This window comes from Rhinopithecus bieti, unplaced genomic scaffold (assembly GCF_001698545.2).
Source record: "Rhinopithecus bieti isolate Rb0 unplaced genomic scaffold, ASM169854v2 scaffold_12151, whole genome shotgun sequence".
Classification (NCBI taxonomy): domain Eukaryota; kingdom Metazoa; phylum Chordata; class Mammalia; order Primates; family Cercopithecidae; genus Rhinopithecus; species Rhinopithecus bieti.
Genome location: NW_016807233.1, coordinates 3,006,606 through 3,030,135, shown reverse-complemented (window position 1 = coordinate 3,030,135; position 23,530 = coordinate 3,006,606). Strand labels below are relative to the sequence as shown.

General features: G+C 41.7%; 1 long non-coding RNA gene across 2 annotated transcripts; it reads left to right on the top strand.

The window, feature by feature from the left end:
* The first annotated feature begins 3,060 nt into the window (after positions 1 to 3,060).
* LOC108535011 (uncharacterized) lies at positions 3,061 to 22,098 on the top strand. Of its 2 annotated transcripts, none has more exons than XR_001887108.1 (3): positions 3,061 to 3,140; positions 16,183 to 16,343; positions 21,807 to 22,098. It is a non-coding gene; the product is annotated as an uncharacterized LOC108535011 (long non-coding RNA). The 2 variants fall into 2 exon arrangements; XR_001887107.1 differs by lacking the exon at positions 21,807 to 22,098 and adding an exon at positions 20,259 to 20,295.
* The last annotated feature ends 1,432 nt before the right edge of the window (positions 22,099 to 23,530 follow it).

Genomic DNA, 23,530 nt, shown 5'->3' with positions numbered 1-23,530 from the left:
ACTCCCTGATTATGGAAGCAGTGAAAAATGTGTTGATTTTATCCTTTTGGTGAGTTGTACACCCACCTAGCAAGACCAGGCCTAAACATATGGTTCCAGTTTCTTGTCTCAAGGGAAAGACCAGTGTTCTTAAAGAAGCTAATTTTTACCAGTCTCTGTAAAAAGCAATTTCCCATCCATGGAAAGTGGACTGGCCTGAACAGGCTCTGTTAACTGTGCTCAGGGCAGATGCCAAGCCCAGCAGAGGGCCTTTGCCTGTGCTAGCTCTACTTCTATCCACTCTCATCTGCAACCTCTACCCTCTGTCTATCTATGAGACCTCACAGGTCTGTTCCTCTATGAAGCCTGTCTTGATGGCTGTAATTGGGTTTAAGTCCTGTTAACATACGTTGTCACTGTGTCATGAACATACATCTTTGTGGTAGTGTTAAGTTTGGATTTGTGAAGCTTTGGGTAATACTATTTCTCCCACTTGACTGTAAGCCCCGTCTGTGTTGGCTCCCTCTATCCCAGCGCCTAGCAGAGGGGCACAACACACTCCACAGGAATACTTGCGGAAGGGAGAAAGAATGCTTGTGAGGCTGTTGGCTGAAAAGAAAACTGAAAGCAGGAGAGACCAACCATTGTGTGGATAGGTGTCTCACTGCACCGGACAAAGCCGGGCAAACAGAGGGAGTGGAGGGCTACAACAGGAGGGATTTAGGACAGTGTTCAGGAAGAAAGCTGCTTTGCAAACATCCTTTACAATTCAGGGCTGCCTAAAGAGTTACAGTGGGATCCTAGGGAAAACAGCCAGCAATTATATCAGCCTCTGCAAACACAGTAATCTGCTTTGCTCCAATCCCGATTTTTATTTTCCATAGGTTTTAAAGAAAAGTTAGAAGATAAACTTTATGGAGAAAGATTATAAGCAGGGTTCTGGCTAGGCTTTTTAAGCTAGGGGGATTTAAGGAAAGGAGACAGTACTATCTCTCTGAAACCAAGTGAGTCTCTGGGGATGGGTGGAGCCGAAAACCTCTCACTTGCTGGGCGATACTGTCTTGTGTTGACATTCAAAAACATCCCCTTTAAGTTATCAAAAGAACCATCTCTTAGGTGCTGTCTGTTAGGATAGGAGGTGGGCAGGCCTAGGTCTTCTCCTGCTTCGAAGGGAAGAAGGAAGCTAGCTGGGGCCTTTCTGCTCAGCCTGTTAGACAACAGCACAGTGAGTACAGACACGTTTCCCTTGAGTGCCAGGCTCAGAGCAAGGGTGAGGGTGGCACACAGGCATCTGCTAAGCAGAAAAAAAGTCATGCCAGCAGGGGCTTCTTCACCAGCCAACCCTGCTTCTAGCTGGCAGGCCACTTCCCGGGCAGTTTCCAAACAAAAAAAACAGAAGAGATTTCATTTCTCACTTCATTTTTTTTTTTTTTTTTGGCTTCTGCATTCCCAGTCCCTACATTCTGAATAAACAACCTTTTGTTGTAAATGGATAACTTGTAAGCCATAGGCACTCAGGGAGGGCAGAGAAGCTAGCTAAGGTGTGGGGAGGGGGAGGGGAAATCTGTGCTCCAGGACTGGGCCTGCCTACTGTGTTGTTATGTGACTGGGCTACATGTGTCTCCATGTCTCCGCGTCCTCACCTGGAAAGAGGGATAATTTTGCATGCCATCTTGACAGCCACAGTGGGGAAGCCATACAAGATGAATCAGAAGAAGGCACATTGAAAAAAAGAAAAAAGAAAACTGTGTAAGAAAAAAAGCCCCACACACTTTGTTAAATATGCTCCACTTGGTAATTCTTCGTAAAATTAGAATCACAGTGACTTCCAGTATGCAGCTGAGTTTACATGAAGTCTGAAGTCACTTGTTCAAGAAATGCTTTTACAGGCTTGCTTCACCGGGCAGAGAACTGGCTCTACTGTCTCACAGATGTGGGAAGTGACCAGCTTCCATCAGAGTGGCCTGGATCCAGTTCACTTTTCCTCTGTGAGTTGTAGTTCCCACATTAGTTGAGGAGAGGCTGCTGAGGTGGATGTGTGTTCCTGGATGAAGAGAAAATGTTCCCCAAAGATACAGAACACATATCTTTTCCACTCATTCCTGGATTCTTGAGGAAGATCCACTTAAAATGCAAGTGTTAAATACGGTGATGGGGCCGGATGGGCCTAGGGTGATAAACACACTTATTCTGAGCATTGATAGTTATGCATAGGACTGTATGGGGCTGGCGTAGCCCCAGCGGCATAGGTTCTACTGAGACCTATCCCCAGATGGGAGCCATAAGCACATGGGCAATTGTACAGCCATGTAACCACACCAGTAACTGGCTAGAACCAAGAGCTCCAAAGCTACACAGACAGGTTCCAGTCCTGCTTCTGCCTCCCCTGCTCAGTGCCTGTGTTCACCCATGGGCAAACCAAGCTCTAAATAGGATGAAGCATGGCAACTACTCAGCACAGTATCTGGTACAGAGTAAGCCCTCAGAAATGATAGTATTATTATTAACAATAGTATTATTCATCCGAAGTACCTGGGGCTGCGTATATCTCAGTTCTCTTTTCCTCCTGGGCAATTTCCATTTTCTAAACCGAAGTCCTGCTTTTTCAGCAAGGAAACTGCTAAATGCTCCCGCATCAGCGTGTATGTCTGTGTGTGCGTCTGTGTGTGTGTGTGTGTGTAGGGGCAAGGGGCTCAAGTGTTGGAAGTGGCCCAGCGCGTGTGTGTGTATGTGTGTAGGGGCTGGGGGGCTTAAATGTTGCAGGTGGTGCAACGTGTGTGTGTGTGTGTGTGTGTGTCTAAGGGCTGGGGGCTCAAGTGTTGGAAGTGGTGCAGCGTGTGTGTTTGTGTGTGTGTGTTTGCGTGCGTGTATGGGTGTGTGTAAGGGCTGGGGGCTCAGGCACTGGAGGTGGCTCCGCGTGTGTGTGTGTGTTCAGGGGCTGGGGGCTCAACTGTCAGAGGTGGCCCAGAGGCCGGTTAGAGACTGGGAGGGAGGGCAGAGGCAAGAGAGTCAGCGGGTGCTCTCGCGAGAGTTCACCGAGTTGGTAAAGTTATTAAAACACAAAATACACATTTGCACCAGGAAAAAAAACAACCCCCCGCTTGTCCCGCCCTGTCCCTCCAGGCTGCGCAACGCTGGAGGGCGATGGGAGCGCGAGACAGGTAAGTCGAGCCTAGCACGTGAACCTTCCACCGGCCCGAGCTCTGGGGCGCCGCGCCCCCAGCCCCGCCCCGCCTTAAAAAAAAAAAGAAGAAGAAGAAGAGAAAAAGCCGCAGGGAGAGGCGCGGAGGCCGCGGCGTCCCGGGCTCCAGCCGCGACCTAGAAGTGGAAGAGCCCAGACGCCCCTCGCGCGTCATTGGTCCATCCGCCTAGCAACAGCTGCGGCCGGACCAATGGGAGCCGCGAAGCGGCCGGCCCCGCTCTAGAAACTTGGAGCGGAGACGTTCGCCGTCCCAGCCAGGAAAACAAACCAGTGGACCCTTCGCATCCCAGCGCTGACTTTTCTTTCTTACCCTGCCTACCCTCCCCCTTTCCCTTTGCAACTTGTCACCATTCCCAGCTGATGCATGCTTTAGTCCCCAAATTCTGACGCGGACGGAGGGCCTTTTCAGAAGGTCATCTCTTCCCACCCAAGGGGGAAGTCTCATTAGAGTCAAAAGAACGGACAGTTTGAAAAACATTTGTCAGGTTTTCGAATCTCTCTTGGTCTTCAATTACAATAGCTTCACTTTTAATATATAGTGTGTTTTCGTTTGAACGGATCCGCAAGATCTGTGCCCAAAAAGAAGGGTGATTTGAAACACTTACTATGTACCGGGCTTTGACCTCGATTTTTGTTTGTTTTCTATGCTTTATTGCATTTAATCCTCGAATTAACTGTAATTCGGAGAGTGGGTTGCCGTGTCTCCATTTAATAGATGGGAAGTTGAAGTTCAAAATGGTGAGTGGAAGTGTCAGAGAAATTCTGGTGGTTAGTACATGGTTCGACAGGATTCAAACCCAAGCCAGTCTGATTCCCAAGACACTCCATTTTCGTGATGCCAGGTGCCTCTGCAAGCACTTTTCAGAACTGGCCATAAAGAAATTCTCTGACCTACCTTGTTTGATTGTACGTCCTGCCCTGTACTGGAGAGGAAGAAGTGTTACATAGAGAAGCTAAGAAAAATTTGAACACACAGGCCGTGCTGGGTTTTCTGCCCCAGTCTCTTGCTCTTAGATCAGACTCTTCTTTGTCCAACCCTATTTCTACCTGGCTATCCGTGCTTCATCAAACCTAAGCATAAAAATAGATACCCTGGGGATATATTTTTTTGTTTTGTTTTGAGACGGAGTCTCGCTCTGCCGCCCAGGCTGGAGTGCAGTGGCCGGATCTCAGCTCACTGCAAGCTCCGCCTCCCGGGTTCCCGCCATTCTCCTGCCTCAGCCTCCCAAGTAGCTGGGAGTACAGGCGCCCGCCACCTCGCCCGGCTAGTTTTTTTGTATTTTTTTTAGTAGAGACGGGGTTTCACCGTGTTAGCCAGGATGATCTCGATCTCCTGACCTCGTGATCCGCCCGTCTCGGCCTCCCAAAGTGCTGGGATTACAGGCTTGAGCCCTGGGTATCTATTTTTACCCTGGGTCTTTGGGTCTTCATTTTGAGGGCTCCCATGTCACATAAAGCTATGATTAAGTAGATTTGTTATGGCTTTTCTTCTGTTAATGTATTGTCAATTCATTCAGCAGACTCAGATTAGAAACTTCAGGGGGAAAGTTTGAACTTTCCTAAGGAAATGGTGCATATTGCAAAAATCGAATCCAGACTCTCTGTGTGTTATCCTCAAACCCCAGCTGGCTTTGTGGGTGTGTGACCAGCCCAAATGCACAGATCCTGTACTTAGAAGGTCTTACACTTGGTTTACTGCTCTGCTGTTGCTGTTTTGAAATTCTTAATACGATTTGAAGAAGAGGCCCCATGTTTTCATTTTGCACTGGGCCAGCAAATTATGTAGCTGCCCCTATGAATACAGTTTATTTAAATGTCCCAGAGGAATCTCACGTTTTGAGAATGTAGAATCTCAAGGAAAGGAGGAAGGTTGTAAGCTGGCCGCCCCCACCCACCTCACACACACATTTAGACTTCAGCACACACCCTGCAGTTAGTCAGTTTTATGACACTATAACTGTAATTTGAATCCCCAGTCTATTAAATGGGAGTGTATATATTTATGGCTGTGTTTATGTGTGTGTGTGTGCATGCACACGTGCGTGCGAGAACTCAGAGAGGGAATAGAGGTTTGGGGCATTTACAACACACAGATACAGCCCTGGTTATTGACTCTATCCTTTCCCTTTGGAGACATTACAGGGGATTTGGACAGGCCCTGCTTTTATGAAATACACTCTTAGGTTTTGGAGTGCCTGTAAACACTGGACTGTGAGTGAGGTTGGTGTGATGCCGGCTGTCCCTGAAGGGAACAAGCCTTGAATACACTTCCACTGGGCCTGGCAGAAAAGCCACATATTCTTGCATCTGTGTTACCCTGAAATCCAAATCTTCTTTTCTATAAGATAGGCCTAGTTTTTATTCTCTGGATTGTGGTGATCTAATTCTCGTAGTTAAGAGACAAAATGATCAGTAAATTACCAATGGCGTGAAAGTCTGAAATAAATGAGAAGAAAGCCTGAGTGTTTCCCTGACATTTAGTTTACCAACAAAGATAATCACACTCTGTGGCAGTTGTAAGGGACTCTAAGATGGCTTTGAAACCGTCTCCAAATTTTGGAGCGCTTTATTTTGTGTCGAGGGAAACTGAGGCCCTGAGAAATAGGCTGTTACTACAGGTTACACAGCTAGGTGGTAGTGATATGTGGGTTAGAATCCACTTTACCTGACTTCTGACCCAGGGCTCTTTCTTGCTTTTCTGTATGAACAGAAAAATACCATAAAACATTATGTAATCAGTTCCTGTGAAGAGAGGTTATTGACTTAATAAATAACCACATGGGGTCACAAGGGAGAGTTATCAGTGGTTGCTGTTTGCTCCTGTTTCGTCTATATCATCTCATTTAAGAGAATATTCTGGATAATACTGAGAGAATGTAGACAGTATTATTTCCATTTAACAGATGAGGAAAGTGAGGCACAAAGTCATGGAGTAACTTGCATAGGGTCCCTCAGCTTGTTAATGGATTAGCCAAGATGTAAACTCTGTTATTCTTCATTCCTAAATAGCAACATTAAACCATTCAAATTATCATGGAGCCATGGTAGTCCATTTTAATGACAATATAGATTAAAGAAATGAGTCTCGTCCTACCAAACAGAATTTAACTATCATGGTCATCATTAAGCTCACTTTGGGTCATTAATTGCTCTTAATTCAGTTTTGTCTCAAGTTTTTTGGGGCTTTATGGTGATGATGTATTACTCCCCTTTGACATTGCAGATCAATTTAAAGTGTATTTGATGTCGACTAAAAATCTCAGTCTAGCCAAAATATAAGTGTAATGATTTGCTTGGTGTTTCAGAAAAAAAAAAAAAAACAATGATCAGCAAGTGGCTTCGTTGATTAAACCATTTGGTTCTAGGTGAAACTGGCTAATGTTACCTGGGGTTTGTTGCAGAATCTCTGAGGTCTCAAAGCAGATCTGCTGATTCACAATCTCTAAGGTGGTACTCACACTGGGCTGCACGCGGGAATCACCTGGGGGGCATTAAAACTCTTGATGTTTGAATCCCACACCCTGAATTTCTGATGGAGTTGGTCTGAAAGACAGCTTGGTCATCAGGAGTTTTAAAAGCTCCCCCGTTGAATCTAATGTGCAACCGAAGTTGCGATCCATAGGAGGAACTTGGGAAGCTGTGTGTTTAGTAAGCATCTCAGGTGATGGTTCCAATCAGAGGAGTTTGGAAACACTCCTGCAACTTACATGCTCTGTACAAACCAGAAGCAAGCACTCTGACGGGTTATTTAAGAAAAGTTTGTGGGAGAGAAGCCAGAGACAGCCTAGAGATCGCCTACAACCGGGCTCACCTGGCATAATTTGTGTATTTTTCTAGGAAATAGAGTTTTGAGTGATGAATTGAAGAGAGAAAGAACCAGGCAGAACCTTGAAACCACTTCCCATTAATTCTATCATACTCTTACGCAGTCACCCCTTCATCCTCCCAGTCTATATTTATTGGTCGTCTATTATATACTATGAATCACTTTAGTAAAGGGCTAGGAACCTAGTGATGAAAAATCATACAGATACCTGGGATCTTGTAATATTTAAAATGCTTTTGGCTGGCTTAAATGACTGAGGAAAGTCTCGAGTGAATTAAAATAAAACAAGCAGGATAGTATATTTGCATCCTGGCCGTTTTCATCATACTTATTCTTTCTCAGAGAAAGCTTACATATAATGGCAGCAAAATCCATTGAAATCCTGATTTAGAAACACTTAGCAACCCTTGTCAACAATAAGTCCCATGATATTTTTAGCGTCTCATCAGAATTAAAACAAATAAACAAACAAACAAGCTAGCAAAATCTCTACACAATGGAGCAATCTTGGAGAGGGAAAATTATAGCTTACTGATCAAGTTTTAGGGACGGATTTCTAACCATGAAACCATAGGCGGTAAAAGTACATGAATTCGAGCCACTCCTGGGCAAAGAGAAGTGGACCAGATTTGGAAGGCAGTATTCCATCCTGAGTAAAGGAAAGAGGAGCGCTTTTCTTCCTCCCTTCTTATCCACTCTTCTTTCCCTGAAAGATTTCAGATTCCAATATTCATTTTTTAGTGTATACGTATTAAGTGTCCAGTTTACACTAAGACAGTCTTTTTTTTTTTTTTTTCGAGATGAAGTTTCACTCTTGTTGTCCAGGCTGGAGTGCAGTGGTACCATCTCGACTCACTGCAACTGCTCCTCCCGGGTTCAAGCGATTCTTGGGCCTCAGGCTCCTGAGTAGCTGGGATCACCAGGAGCCTGCCACCACACCCGGCTAATTTTTGTATTTTTAGTAGAGACGGGGTTTCACCATGTTGACCAAGCTGATCTCAAACTCCTGACCTCAGGTGATCCACCCGCTTCGGCCTCTCAAAATGCCAGGATTACTGGTGTCAGCCACTGCGCCCAGCCACACTAAGACACTTTCAACCTTAGCATGTCCAGTGCTCAAATCCTGTCTGGTGGTGCTTTTATACCTGGCTTGGAAGAAGTATTGGATAGCAGGAGGTACATAATCTAAGTGATAATTTTTATTTGCATTTGTAAGAGATTACTGGTCTTCGTTTTTATATTCCTGTGATTTAGTGCAGGGGAAGGAGAACAAGGCAAAAACTAAACCTTTTATTGAACTCCAATAAGACTTCTTCCACCCCTGCTGTCTGGAATAGCTTGGGACGGGGCATGTGTTCTGTTCCAAGGAGAGTCTGGCGTTTTCTTTTATGTAAGTGTCTTATAGGAACAGATCTGCCTGCTCCGCATCTTGGAATGATAAGCAGGTATGAACAAGTCTGGTGGCCCCAGGACATGGCAAGGTGTGCATACCTACATGACACTGAATGTCCTCAGCAAACCTGGGTGTTTTTGCAATTCCCTGTGTTTTAGAGCCTATGAACTATGTAGGGGTGTCCAAATCAGCAAGCATCATCCCAGTGCCCGAAAAGACGTTCTGTTTCTAGGAAAAGCTGAAAACTCATATTCAGATTGAGAAGGAGAGAGATTGAGAGGGAGGGTCTGTTGGAGGCGGTATTTCTAATGCCCACTTGTTTCTCCTGGAATCTTTGTTGGCGTTCTGTGGTGCAAAACCCAAAGTGCTATCTAGGTTATAGGTTAAACTCAGGAGCTATATTTTATTGTGGATGCATGGACAAGGAGGTGCTAGAAGTCAAACATCACCATATTCAACCATACCATTAGAATTGCATCTCATTCCTCACTGAAACCCCTTCATGGAAGAACATTTGTTCTAACAGTCATTTCTTTAAAAGAAAACATTCTGGTCTTTAAGGAGAAAGGTATTGAATACTTTAAAATTTCCACTAAAGTGCGTTTTCCAAAATTCCTATTATATATATATGTGTGTGTGTATATATGTGTATGTGTGCATATTTATATACATACATATGAATACATATTCATATGTACAAAATTCATATTTATATATAAATGAATAAATTCAGCCTTTTATTTTCTCCATATCTGAAATTAAGTAAAGATGTTCTAATTTACAGAATAATATTAGTCATCATAAATGGAGCTTTCCCACCTTGTGATCTTTGCAAATGATCTTTGGACGTTCTAATTTCTTTCTTGTTCCCCCTTTCTCATTCATCTCTTCCCAGCCAGCTCCCTCCATCTCCTCTCCCAACCCTTTCCTGCCTCTCTCTGCCCACACAGACTTGAAGAACCAGTTTCTCTCCTTGCCTTTACTCCAAAGCCATAAACTTAAAATAAAACACATGGCCCAGAACAGGGTGCTGTCTTCAGTTTCCTTTTGTCTTCTCCTGATACTTTGTTAGTTTTGGATTCTGCCCTGCAAACTCCAAGGGCACAGTTTCTAGGTATGGAGAAAACAGGGTGTTTTCTGCACCCAACAACACAAAACACCCTCACTACTCAAAAGCACACCCAGACAGACCCCCCACAGAACATCAAAAAGAACAATAAAAACCTAAACAGAAAAAACAAAAAAACAACTACCAGAACCGCACAACCAATCAAAACAACAACCAACCAACCAACGCTACCATCACCCCGCCACCCGCACCTCAGCAGAATCTTGCTGAGTGTGTGGGATGCACCAACTCAGTGGTGCAAGATTTGATTGGAAGCAGCTGACGAGCCCCAGCCATCTGGTGAGTGTGCTCACCAAACAGCCTGTCCCTTGTGGTTGCTTAAGAAAAATATTTGTAGTCTCTGGGTCACACTGCTTCTCTTTTGTTCTCATAAATGCTGAATTTAGGCTTGCCTTTATCCCAGTAGGACGAGACAAGGCAACTAGAAAGAGGGCTGCAAGCTCATGGGAGAGACTCCAGGTCTGTGCATCACTGCGACCTCATATCTCAACATTGACCTTCTAGACCCTTCCCTTTCATGCACATGGGGATTGATAATCCCCTTCCTGCCCTTCGCAGATCATTGTCTTGGGGCCTTTTATAAGGCAGAGCTTTGGTGTTACCTTGTAGTAGGGCCACCTCCGTGTTCTTTTTCAGGAGACTTTAAGCTCCCTGAAGGCAGGCACTTGCTCTGATCAGAGCCTGGCACAGGGTAACCACTTAATACATATTTTTAGGATACTTCAATGCATAAGTGAGTGTTGCCTCTTTCTTCAGCCTCTCCAACCTACTTAAAAGTGGAGAAGGGAGGTTTGATAAAAGGACACAGACTTGATTTTGGAAGCCATGGTTTTCCCACTGTACAGTAACTCTTGTCCCCTACCTTCTATACTGTACTCTTTGGAAGAGAGTCACTGTAGCATATGTGTTTTTGTTCTCCAATGTGAGTACAATGATGTCATTTCTCGAGGGTGTGTATTGCAATAGTTTTATGTGGTCTTCTATATGTATGTCTCCCTAGACAGATAATGGATTCTCTATGTGTTTTTGATGTTAGGTTGGTGCAAAAGTAATTGCAGTTTTTGCCATTAAAAGCAATGCTTTGCAAATTTTATAAAATACAGAGTTATGAGCAAGACTAGTTGTGTGTGTGTGTGTGTGTGTGTGTGTATTGTGAGGTCAAAATTATGTGCAAAAACTTAATAGATTTATTTCTGTTACATTTTAAGAAAAAAAAAGGTACGGTTACCCTGTATGTACCTAATTCTTTTAGAGTATATTTAGCTAAGTAAAGGATGGCTAAGTTGGCAAGAGTGATGTAATAATGATAGCAACCTCTGACATTTATCAAGTGCTTAGTAGGACCAGTCCTGTGCCAAAGATTTTACATGCATCTTATTTGATCTTATATCAACCTTTGAGGTAGCTGAGTGACTTTGGATCATCCACTTAACTACTCTATTCTTCCATTTCCTCATCAGTTATATGGAAATTAGAGAAATATCTACCTTATGAAATTATTATGTGGTATGAATGGGATTGTATATGTGTGAGTCTCAGATAACTTAATAACCAGCCCAAGGTCACTCAGTTAATAAATGGGAGAACTGTGGCTCAAATCCAAGTGCAAATCATTCCATATCCATGTTTGTGAACACCCTACTGTATGCTCTATGTCCTCCTGGATAAAGTACCGTCTCTTTCGAGTTATTCTGGAAAAGGAAGGAGTAGGAAAGGATGAGACCAGGGACCCAAGGATGCAGTTTTCTGTTTTTTCCTACCACCACATAATTTTGGGGTAGGATTGGCCATGAATCAGAAGCGTCTGTTGAATACGTTTTTCATGAATTGTCCTTTTTTTTCTCTTCTCAGAAGAACATCCTAGCACATCCCAAGACCATAACTTTAAAGCTGCTTTATTTTATTCCCGCCTAAAAGCTGAATTCATGGAATCTTCTGAGTGAACACTCATCTCCTTCCTCCCTTGTTTGACGAGTTGTCAGTCTTCAAAGAGCCCATCTTCCTTGAAAGTATGGTATGCCTCTGTCACTAATTTGATTTGGAGAATTGCAACCACTAGGCATGAAGCTTAGATGTACCTTGAAGTTGAAATGATCTCAAAAAATTCCAAGATAGGTGTGTAAACTACCACCACCCCTGTGGGTTTATTATGTTGACTTGTTTTAATTGTATGAAACTCCCCAGAGATGGTGAAGGAAATCATCTTTCACCTTCCATTGCTGAAAAGCATGCTGCAGAGAAAAATGGTGATTCTTAGCAAAGATGCTAGGGACAAAATTTCTCCTTGGAAACCCCGAGAAGCAGAAGTTCTTTCTCTTTCTCGGCAATCTCAAGGTAGCTTGAGTTGTAAATACAAACTGGTTGTAACTGTTCTCCTGAGTGGCCTTGCAACCCATGACCAGAACTGGTCAAAGATTTTTATTTCACCCAACCATAGGGAGGAACATGAAGGCACGGCCACTAGGTGTTTAATCAGCAGGTGAAGTCAAGCCTTTTATTCTTTGTATACTGCAGTCAATAGAAAGTTATTGCTTAATGAACCCCTTTGAATGAATACCTGATAATTAATAAACCCATAAAGTATACCCTAAGGCTTTAAGTTGAAGAAGGCTCCCCGCTTCAAGTGGAAAAGAGAAGAAGCAGAAAAAAAAATCGTGCTGAACTAATGGGAAAAAATTCCAGTAGAAGGCAAAGCAATTAGGATTAGTGAATTCCATTTCATTTAAAGTTCCAAGATAGAGGAGCCATTTATCTAACAAATTAATAATGGGAGTGACTTCCCTAATATAGTAACAAGTCCTTATATTTTATTAGTGGAAATCCAAACCAAGTAATTTAATGATAGACAAGCTTCCACATATATAATTTTTTGTTAGGCTTTAAAAAAAAAATGTCGCCATACTCAGATAGTTTTAGATTTATGCATCGCTTCTAAATTAGTCCCCGCTTCAGTTTGGAATGATACATTTAATATTATGGCTCTGTAGAAAAAATCAATTTTTTTTAATGTTTTCGTTCATTTTAAAGAGCTTCGTCATCTGGCTAATTGTGTCACTGTAAAAAAATAGAAGAGTTGAGGAGGTGGTTCATGTTTCCCAAGTATCATTAAATTTGCCGTGTGTTACAAATGGGGACTACTGGGGGCCTGTTGAACCTGGGAGCTGTGGGGTAGAGCAGAAGGGAAGGTATTAATGTAGGGCCGCTAAACAAATCTCTCTTTCTAAATTGAGAGAATATATGAGATATATCCTGAAAAATGTTTGCAGTAGCAATAGTGTGACCGAGACCCACTGTGGCCTTGAGTTCTCGTGGAGCCTCTTGGGTTTGCCTGAGACCCAAGGCAGGTGAGGAGGCCCTGAAACTTCTACCCCACTGATTTTCTCCCCAGATAAGGAAGAATTTATTAGTCATCCAGCAGGTATTTACTGTGCCCCTGCTGTATGTCAGATATTTGATGCTAGTCCTTGCCTTACCCTCAAACCAATGGGAGAGCAGCTACAATAGCCTCACTTGGCCTCTGCTCTCAAAGTTTGTCTTTGCATTAAATTCCTAGAGAGGAATATGCTTCAGTGTGGGGAAGGGCAAGAGCACTAGTTGAGGGACATATAGTTCAAAAAAATCAAAGATTTTGGAGAAAAGCTCAATGGCACCCAAATTCCATGAGCCATGACCTTGCACAGGGCTGAGCCTCAGCTTCTATAACCTGTAAATCCGATTATTTTCCACATAGGCGAGTTATTGTGTTGTACATAAATGTCTGATATATGGTGAACACTTAGAAGTCCTGGAGGATAAAATGAGACTACAGTGAAAATGTATTTTGAAAGTCAAAAAAATACAGTATCAATTTAAGATACTAAAAATTTTAGCAAATGGTGGGAGAAATATATTGCTTGAAAGGCAGTTGAGATATATTTATTTATTTGCTAGCTATCTATTTTGATGCCTCTCTCCTTTGATTTTGCCCAGTGACTAATAGCCTTTTTCAATTGCTTCTTTTCCACTTTCACTTTCTTTACACATGCAAAATCTTAGAGGAGTCCCAAAGTTTGTAAATACCACCACCACCAACAATAATAATAACAGCTCAGCAGCACTAAGACTAAATACCATACCAGGCACCCTGTATGGATCTTTCTAAAATAGTTCTGACAACCCTAAAAGAGCAATATTATTTAGCCCATTTTAGAGATGAAGAAACTAAGGCTCTTTCTTTTGATATAATTTATTTTAAAGACTTTTTTTTTTTTTTTTTGAGACGGAGTCTCACTCTGTTGCCCAGGCTGGAGTGCAGTGTCCGGATCTCAGCTCACTGCAAGCTCCGCCTCCTGGAGTTACGCCATTCTCCTGCCTCAGCCTCCAAAGTATCTGGGACTACAGGCGCCTGCCACCTCGCCCGGCTAGTTTTTTTGTATTTTTTAGTAGAGACGGGGTTTCACTGTGTTAGCCAGGATGGCCTCGATCTCCTGACCTCGTGATCCGCCCATCTCGGCCTCCCAAAGTGCTGGGATACAGGCTTGAGCCACCGTGCCTGGCCTATTACAAAGACTTTTATTAATAATAGTGAACATTTATAGAGTATTTATGACTATATGACAGGCAGTTGATATTTTCATCTTGTTTATTTCTCATTTATTCATTCAACAAATATTTACTGAATACTAGGTAGTCATAGTGGCCCAATCAGTATAGACTTGTCAACAGGAGAGAACTCATAAACCCAGTCAGGAGATAGTATAGAATAACACTCTAAGGTAGGTGCTATTGTTATCTTTAGTTTATGTCCAAGAAAAATGGAGATATGATTCAAATCCAGATACTTCACTTTAACCATGACACTATATTGCTTTTGAGAAAATTGCTTGGGATCAAGAGAACTGAGACACTGGGGATGGTATGGTTGAGATGAGCCATCCTCCTCCGAGTCTATAAGAGAATTGGGTCTAGATAGTCAGTGTGACTGCAGATCATTCTTTGCCTTCTCAGGAGGGGGACCAAGGCTCTGAGGCAGCAGCCCTAGTTCCTCCATTTACCACTAATTACCATGTAACCTTGGTAAGTCACTCAGTTTTGCTGTGCTTCCCTCATCAGCCAAATGGGGATAGCCGCACCTGACTTAGAAGAAGTCCTGGAGAATAAAAGGAGACTGTAGTGAAAATGTATTTTCAAAATCAAAAAACACAGTATTGATTTAAGATACCAGTAATTTTAGCAAATGATGGGAGAAATATAGTGCTTGGAAGGCAGCTGAGATGCTTTTATTTATTTGCTAGTTACTCTATTTTGATGCGTCTGTTTTTTGATTTTGCCCATGACTATTGATGACACATATATAAAAGAAAAATGCTCACTGAAATGGAAAATAGAGACTTTAAACGTGAAAGTTCAAGATAGATCAGATTGATTGTATTCATTTTTTTTTTTTTGCCTATTTCTGTTAGCAATAACTGGTCCTGTACTGCTAAATATCTAGTTGAAAATATCTTAGCAGACACATTCTGCCTCTACCTAATAAATGAGACTTCCTATATAGACTGTCTGATAGTTGTACAAAGGAATCAAATTCATATATCTAACCATACATAGGTACTCAAAGATCAATTGTATTCAATAATATAATGGATGTGTTTTTCATCTTTAAAATTCCTGCAAGAGTAGTTATTCTTCACTGATTAAATTAGCAAAGTAGGAACAGATGAAGTCAATTGTCAATTGTTCAAATGCAGGTACATATTATAGAGACAGATCACAACCTTGGGGGCTGCTAATGTGAGAAGATAAATCCCTCCTCATAAAATGAGTATTAGTAGCAATCTGCACCAATGCATTTAATTTCTCAGATCCTTGTAAATCTTCAGAGCTCGAATGAGGTGCTTATTTCCTATTACTTCACGCAGATCAGAAGGTTTAGAATCATCCTAAAATCTCTTTTATTTTTTCAAACCTGCTTCATTTCATTCTCAAGAACACTGTAGCATCAACATTAAACAGAGCTAGTTAACAGGGGTTTTAAGAAAATTAAAGGTGTGGCCAAGTCTAGACATCCCAAAATAAGTGGATGGGGGGTACATGATTTTGGTCCAGTTATTTCGGCCACCTTCTTAATGGACAATTTGGATCGCTGCACAGTCAATCCACTTAATTGCATCTGTGTTGGCCATTAAAACAAATTGAATGCGCTATGGCCAATTTGGTCATGTCATAAAGAAATGGCCTATAGGGCCCATGGAGATGCAGAATTTCAGCCATTATTCGATTATATTTGATCAATGGAGACAGTCTGTATAGGAAATCCAGGAGCTAAAGTAGATCACACAGGAGGCCCCAGCCTATTTTGCCGACCATGTTATTAGGATCCACTGTCGACAGCAACAAAATTGGCCGGGTGGTTGACAAAGCATCTCTTTACTTTGTCCTGAGAAGAGAAAAGTCAGTGCCCCATGACTTTGCCTAAAATATCCCGTCAGCAAACCAACAGGTCATCTTTTCCACTTTGAGTCCTGAGTAATTTGAGAAGTAGAAAAAAAAAATACAAAATGTCCACTGCCTGTGACCTCTAGTGTTGGTGTAAAAATAGACCTTATGCTGCATCCATTGTGATTAATGCTGGGTAGAGGTAATTTAAGAGGGGCCTAATTTTCTTATTTTTTCAGATCTCGTCTCCATGTACTTTACCTTTCCCTGTACCTCTGCTTGTCTGAGAGGTCTCAAGATCATCATTTGGGACCTCCACTTCTGCTGGGTCTGTCATCTTAGATCGCCTTGATCTTCAGCATCTTTGTGAAGTTGAACAGGGGAACGACTCTTATTATGGGTATTTCTGCATTATACTTTATATATTTAAGCCATAATGTAAGGAATAACTGTGGGCCATATTTACTAAACGTTTAATATATGTTAGGTCCTGTTTGGCGTTTTAAGTATATTGTCTTATCTAATTCTCATCTGACCCTGTGAGGTAGGTTCTGGTGTGTTTACTGCGTGGATGAGGGAACTGACACTTAAAATTGTAATCACTTGTCAAGGTCAAGGTCATTCAACAGGATCAGAATCAGGACATAACCCCTGGTCCCTCTGGGTCCAAAGCTTGTAGTCTCAAGTACTGTATCATCCTAAGCACCATTGATGATGACTCATTTCAGGCTGGCTTAAGGGATAAGCTTTCACCAATTTGTTCTTATAAATATTTACTGTTTTCAAACCATGTGTTAGACATTGTGGGAGTACAGAGTTGAATGAAACACAGTCTTTGCTTCTAAGGAATGTACATCTAGTTGGGGAGATAAACTTGCAATGTGACAGTATGAGTTGGGTGCGTTCGGTCTGAACAGACAGCAAAGCTCTTTCCTTGTTGCCTTGCTGAGTGATAAGCAAATCTGCTCCCCAACTTCTGCTCCCTCAGCCTGTACAGAGAAGTGTTCTCTGTCAGGGGTTCCATGTTCTTCAGGAGCTTAGCAATGTGATAGGAACCAAAAAGGGGCCACCGCCTGGAACCAGCAGTGGAGGTTTTGTCACCATTCTAATGGGGCCACAGACTGTGGGAATATAAAACACTGACAGTGGACACTGAGAACCACTGTGCATGGGCCAGGCAAGTGAGGGCTGAGTCCTGGTGGATTGTGAGAAAGCACGGGGAAGTGGCTAGAGCCACCTCACTCACTCCAGGTACCTTCTAGGAGTCAATGGCCTTGCATGATTTGATTAGAGAATAAATAAAATGTGGCACATATATGCCATAAAATACTATGCAGCCATAAAAAAAGAACAAGGTTATGTCCTTTGCGGTAACATGGATGGAACTGGAGGCCATTATTCTAAACAAACTAACACAGGAACAGAAAACCAAATTCTTCATATTCTCACTTAAAAGTAGGTGCTAAACATTGAGTAGACATGGACACTAAGAAGGGAACAACAGACACCAGTCACTACTTGAGGGTGGAAGGTGGGAGGAGGGTGAGGATTAAAAAGCTACCTATTGGGTACTATGCTTATCACCTGGGTGACAACATAATATGTACACCAAACCCCACCACCAGTATTTTACCTATATTACAAACCTGCACATAAGCACCTGAACCTAAAATAAAAGTTAAAACGATCATAAATAAATACATAAAAGGCAAAAAAAAAAAAAAAAAAAAAAAAAAAAAAAACAAAAAAAAAGAAGTGAAAAGAGCCATTATCCAAGAAGAAGAAGACAGAGGAGGAGGAAAAGGAGATTGTCTTTGGAAATATTCTCATGGAAAGAGATGAGAGTTGCTTCTTACCTCCACCATCATATCCTGTTTGTTCCTCCTAGGGAACCTATCACCTTATCCATTTCATCTTTGTCAATCCAAATTCTAGCCACCAAAAGCAAATCACCTTACCTCCTTTGTGACAATTTTTCTGATCATCTCAAGGAGAATGGTTGGAACATGTCTTCTCATACTTTCTGAGTTCCTCATTTTCATTCATTCAGTCAGTCAATCAGTCAGTCTGTCAACAAATATTGAGTGCCCAATAGATGCTGACCATTGTGCTAGGTCTATAGCACTGAGTCAGTGTTTGCTCATTCAGTTACCCAATGACTTCTTATTCCAACAAACATCCTTAAAAGGGATATTTGGTTGAGGAGAATCTACTATATGCAAGATCACAGTGCAGCATAGACAACAACTGTATATGCTAAACCTAGATTCACAGAGTATTGGCATAAACTCATGACATAAGAGAAGACCCAAGGCCAAAGAAACTTCAGTTAATAGAAGAGAGTAGAAAGGGCATTTTGCATGTACTGGAGGAGCTAGGATTCTCTAATTGGTTCAGTTATTTATTTAGAAAAGAAAACATGAAGGAGAATATGTAATGCAGTAGTAGTTTCTTAGCACAATATCAAGACAGGTGGACTAAACCAGTCCAGATGCCTTCTGGAACAGGAGAGGGGAGCTTTTAGGAGTGCATAGAGGCCTTTACAACAGACATTAAGTTTCAGAAAGAGAAAACATTTCACCATTTTAGGACTTATTCCAAAGAAACACCATACAGCCAAATAATTTTGGAGACCATTTAAAAGAAGATCCCAATATGATGGGATCCATAAAAGACAGGTCTGAAAGTAAATAAAAGATGGTAGAATGAATGAAGTCATTCCAAAAGAGTAAAAGGATAAGAAAAAATCGTGCACGTGGCAGAAATACAGAGGCACTAATAAAGTATTTGGACTCAGTGTGGGCAGATGAGAGAGGTCTCTGGTTGGAGAATTAGATTTGAAAAGAGGAATAGCGAGAAAGGGAGATGATAAGATAGACTTACATGAGGGGGATAGTTGTATGGAGACACCAAGAGAAGCATGCTGGTTAGAGGTTGAGTGCTGGGAGAGTGGAAGCTGAATCAAGGGCAGTGAATGAGAGTATGTATTAGTTTCAAGGCTATTGAAATAACAGTTTCCATGTCATTTCCTCCACCACTAATGTCACTGCTGACATCACCACCACAATAACTATCACCGTCATTATCATTGCCACCATTATCATCACCACCATCATTTCTACAACTACTGTTGCTACTACCATCACCATCACCACCACCACTATTAACATCACCAACATCATAGCTACAACTACTATTGCTACCATCACCACCACCACTATCACCATCACCATTACTACCACAGACACCATCATGCTCACTATCATCATTGCCACAACTACTATTTCTACCACCATCGGCATCACCACCATCACCATGATTACTACCACCATCACCACCACCACAACCACTGCCATGCTCACCAGCACCATTGCAACACCTACTATTATAACCATCACCATCCCCACCACCACAGCCACCATCATCGCCACCATCATTGCCACAATCATCACCACCCCATCCACTACCACCGTCCATCATATACCACCATCATTCATCCCAACTGACTTACCAGCCACTATCACCACACTACCACCACCACATACGGTCATCCACCATCATCAGTTGCCACGGACGGGGCGTATTACTACCATCATCACCAATCCACCCATGACCACTACTGCCATCAGGCAGTGCCATCAGCAGTATTATCACCATCATTGCCATTAGCACTACCATCCCAAATTATTGCTCCTCTGCAGACAGAGACAGTTGTACTTCTTTCTTTCTGATTTGAATGCCTTTTATTTCTTTCTTCTGCATAACTGTTCTGGCTACAACTTCCAGTACTACATTGAATAGCAGTGGTGACCGTGGGCATCCTTGTCTTTTCCTGATCTTAGAGGGGAAAAGCTTCTAGTTTTGCACTGTTGAACGTGATGCTAGGTGTGGCTTGTCATATATGGCCTTTATTATGTCAAGATACATTGCTGTTGCACCTGATTTAATGAGCGCTTTTATCGTGAAAGGAGATGATCTTTGAATGGCTGCTATTTTCATGGACTCTTTGGCCCCCTGTCTGCAGCTTAAGTCTTCAGTAAGGACTCTAATGAGTAAATTCTATGCAGCTTGACATTCTTGTCTGAATAATAAAAGTTCTACAAACCAGGTGGCTCCAGTAATCTGTTTATTATCATTTCTCTTTCCTAGTTAGAATTTATCATTTTTCATCTGTGTGAAAAGGAGTCTCTTCATCATTTCTAGGCTATGCTATACTTCTGTATCCAGAAACTCTGACTTAGAGAGCCTGGGAGATGTGAGAGCATTTGACAGATACATAAGTTAATGAAAAGAATATTTAATCTATTTTTTTTAGATGGGAACGCTGAGACCCAAGAACTTGGAATGTCTATACCTAAATGCAGGTAAATTTTTTTTTACAAGAGTTTATATTAAGTGCCTCATGGAGACTGAGAAGACTTACATCTCTTAATGTTTTGAGATTGACCAATTTTAAGTTAGTTTCCAAGAAAAGGAAAAAATAAAGAAATGATCAACCTCTCTAGCAGATAGATAGTCACAGCTTTCCTATAACACAATTTAAAGGAATCACAATTTGTAAATGCACAGATTACAAAAGGACTATTCATCTTATAAACCAAGATGCTGTAGAACTAATTTCAATTAAAGTTTTGCAAGTGAATTTTAAATCACATTGAATTAAGCAACAATCAATTTACATGAAACTTCTAGCAAAAAAATTACTATGTAGAGTAAGAGATACCTGTTAACTTCACTACCTGAAATCCATTGCCATGATTTTTACCCATGATATTTTCTTAGGACAAAGTATTAAAAGATTTGCGTCTTTGATTTCAAGCTGTTTCCGGGACCCTTTTAAAGAGTAAAGATGTTGTTATAGCTTCAGTTGTGTGTGTGTTTGTGTATGTGTGTTGTGTGTTTGGCAATAGGAATATTTCAGGAAGAATGTCTAAGTTGATAGAGTTCGGAAGAGCAGGATATTCTGAGAGGGTTTTCTTTCTCTCTGAGTCAATAAAAAATCAGGCCATGGTTCTCTCCTTTCATCGTCTAGAAAATAAAGAACATTATTTGTCTTTTAATCCTTTGGAAAGATAAAAAGTGGGTAAAAAGATAAGGGTTAGGGTCAAGAGACCTGTATTCAAGGTTTGTGCTCTGTCACTCAGTTAACCATGGATGAGTCCCTTAACTTCTCTGAATCTTAGTTTTCTTATCTATGAAATAGAGATAACACTTGGTGCCATTAGGATTAAGTGAGAATGTACTAATGTTCAAAGAGTATGTAAAAGTTGAACATAGTGCCTGACATAAAATCGACACTCAATAAACTAACACAAAATAGACACTCAATAAACATGTTGAAAACATGGAGATTTATGTGTTCACACTAATTGGTTTAAGTCTTAAACCCAGGAAAAAAAATCTGAACTGCAACATGCAATGAGGAGTAAACCTTGTTTGCTAACTGAATGTTGAGATTTCAAAGAACGCTCTCCTCCTCAAACCATTTTGCCTTTGAAGAGACCCACATATTTCTCATGTGAGCAAAATGGTTCTTCATTCCTTAAACCCACTACTCGGAAGCCCCTGGACTGGGGTGCGGTTTCTCCTTGGTAGGATTTTTCATGTCAAATGAGGCCAGATAGTGCATTATCAAAATGACCCATGCTGGTGCTTGAATGATGTCACGTCCCTTGAGAGGAGGGCAAGTAGATATATCAAGCCTTGGGCATCCCCAGGTTTGGCTCACTGCTAGTGAATCCAGGGCACCCAAACTAGCAAAACTGGTTCCAGAGAAATAAATCAACCTGAGCAAGCCATTGTCCAGGGATGAGTCTCAAGAGGTTGACTTTTCTGGCTCCCTGACTTTTTTTCCTCCTTCCAGATTGTCATTTAGAACCAGCTCAGGCATCCTGTCTGACTGTCCTCTCTGTAAAACCTGCAGCAGATCACCAGAGCCACAGAAAACCGCTCACCCTGCCAATGGAGGCCCACCTGCGAAGATGCTGGGCTTCTCTTTGCTAACACATGGCTTCTGCATCAATCAACCTTTCTCCTCAATGCTGCCTCACCACCCCAATTCGTGAATCACTGCCAGGGATCTTTCCTTGCAGTTGTTCCTCAATCATCACCCTTCCTGTCACCTGATCTAATTCTACATTCCCATCAATACTGCCTTAAACATCCCCCATTCTATTAATAAGATGTCTTCAGCTTCTGCCTGCACTGACGTTTGACATCCAAGCTCCTATTGTTACAATTCCACCTCCATTCTTGGATAGCTCATCCATAAATTGGGGATAATGATGCCAACATCACTGGATTTTTATGAGAATTAAACCAGATAATTTTGTAAAGAGCTTGTCAGAGTTGATAGACTTCATTGCGTTTGACTATGGAGATGGTACACAGAAAGTGCCCAACAAATAATAGCTGGTAACAAGTACTTTAAAAATAATTGAACCCACTGTCATAGTTGGTATTCTAGGTAATTTGTAGCCAAACACATGCATACCTCTGGAGAGCAAGGAATTCATCATAAACACTTGTATCCCAAGTATACAGTATGTGCTTTCAATATTTGTCTATCAACTTCTGGATTTGGATAATAGCATTTGTTTCTTGCTTTTATACATGAGCGTGTGTCCAGTTCCAATAATAGCAGTTAACATGGACGAATGCTTACTATGTACCCATTCATTTACTTGCCACAGCAATGCTCTGGATTGGATGTTATTTTATCACTAGTTTTCAGATGGGTAAACTGAGGATCCAATTTATATCATGAGTAAACAGTGAAGGTGATGCTCAAACCCAAGCATTCTGGCACCACAGTTCAGGTTCTTAACCACAATGTTGTCTCTCGACTGCCATAGCATGGCATGGAAACCTTTTCAAGACCTGGTCTCCCCCTGCTGTTTCAGATTCTTTTCCTGCCAGCCCTTTGCTCAGTTTTTTTTTCTTCCCCCGTTATATGGAACCTTTAGTGGTTCTCTGGACACAATTCTCCTGTTCATGCTTCAATCAGATTGCCAGAGAAAATAGAGCATGCCAAATTAAATTTGAATTTCAGATAAACAATGAATACTGTTTTAGTATAAGTCATGTCTCAACTATTGCATAACAAATACTTATACTGAAAAAAAAAACTCATTATTTATCTGAAATTCAAACTTAGCTTGGAATTCTGTAATTTTGTTTTCTTTTGTTACTAAACCTGGCAACCTTCTGCTTTTAGGCTTTTGCTCAAAGAGCTCCATCTGCTTGGCAATTTTCTACTCCTTCTCCATCATGCACTATCTTGTTCATCCTTTTAAGTCTAATGCAAAGGTGAGTTCTCTGATGAGAATGCCTCCGGTACCTCACTGCATTGTAAAATCCATCACTGGCATTTCCAGTATTACCCAGCATTATAAACCGAATGCTAAGCTCTCCAAGGCAGGGCCCATGGACTCAGCTCTGAATCCTCAATACCTGGTGAGACATGTGGCATGGAGAAGGCATTCAATACTGAGTCATGAACAGAGCTATGGAGAAGGCTTGCCAGTTCTGCCATTCCCTGTCATATATTTCTCCTTTATCTTTGAAATTCTTTGAAATGCACCAAAA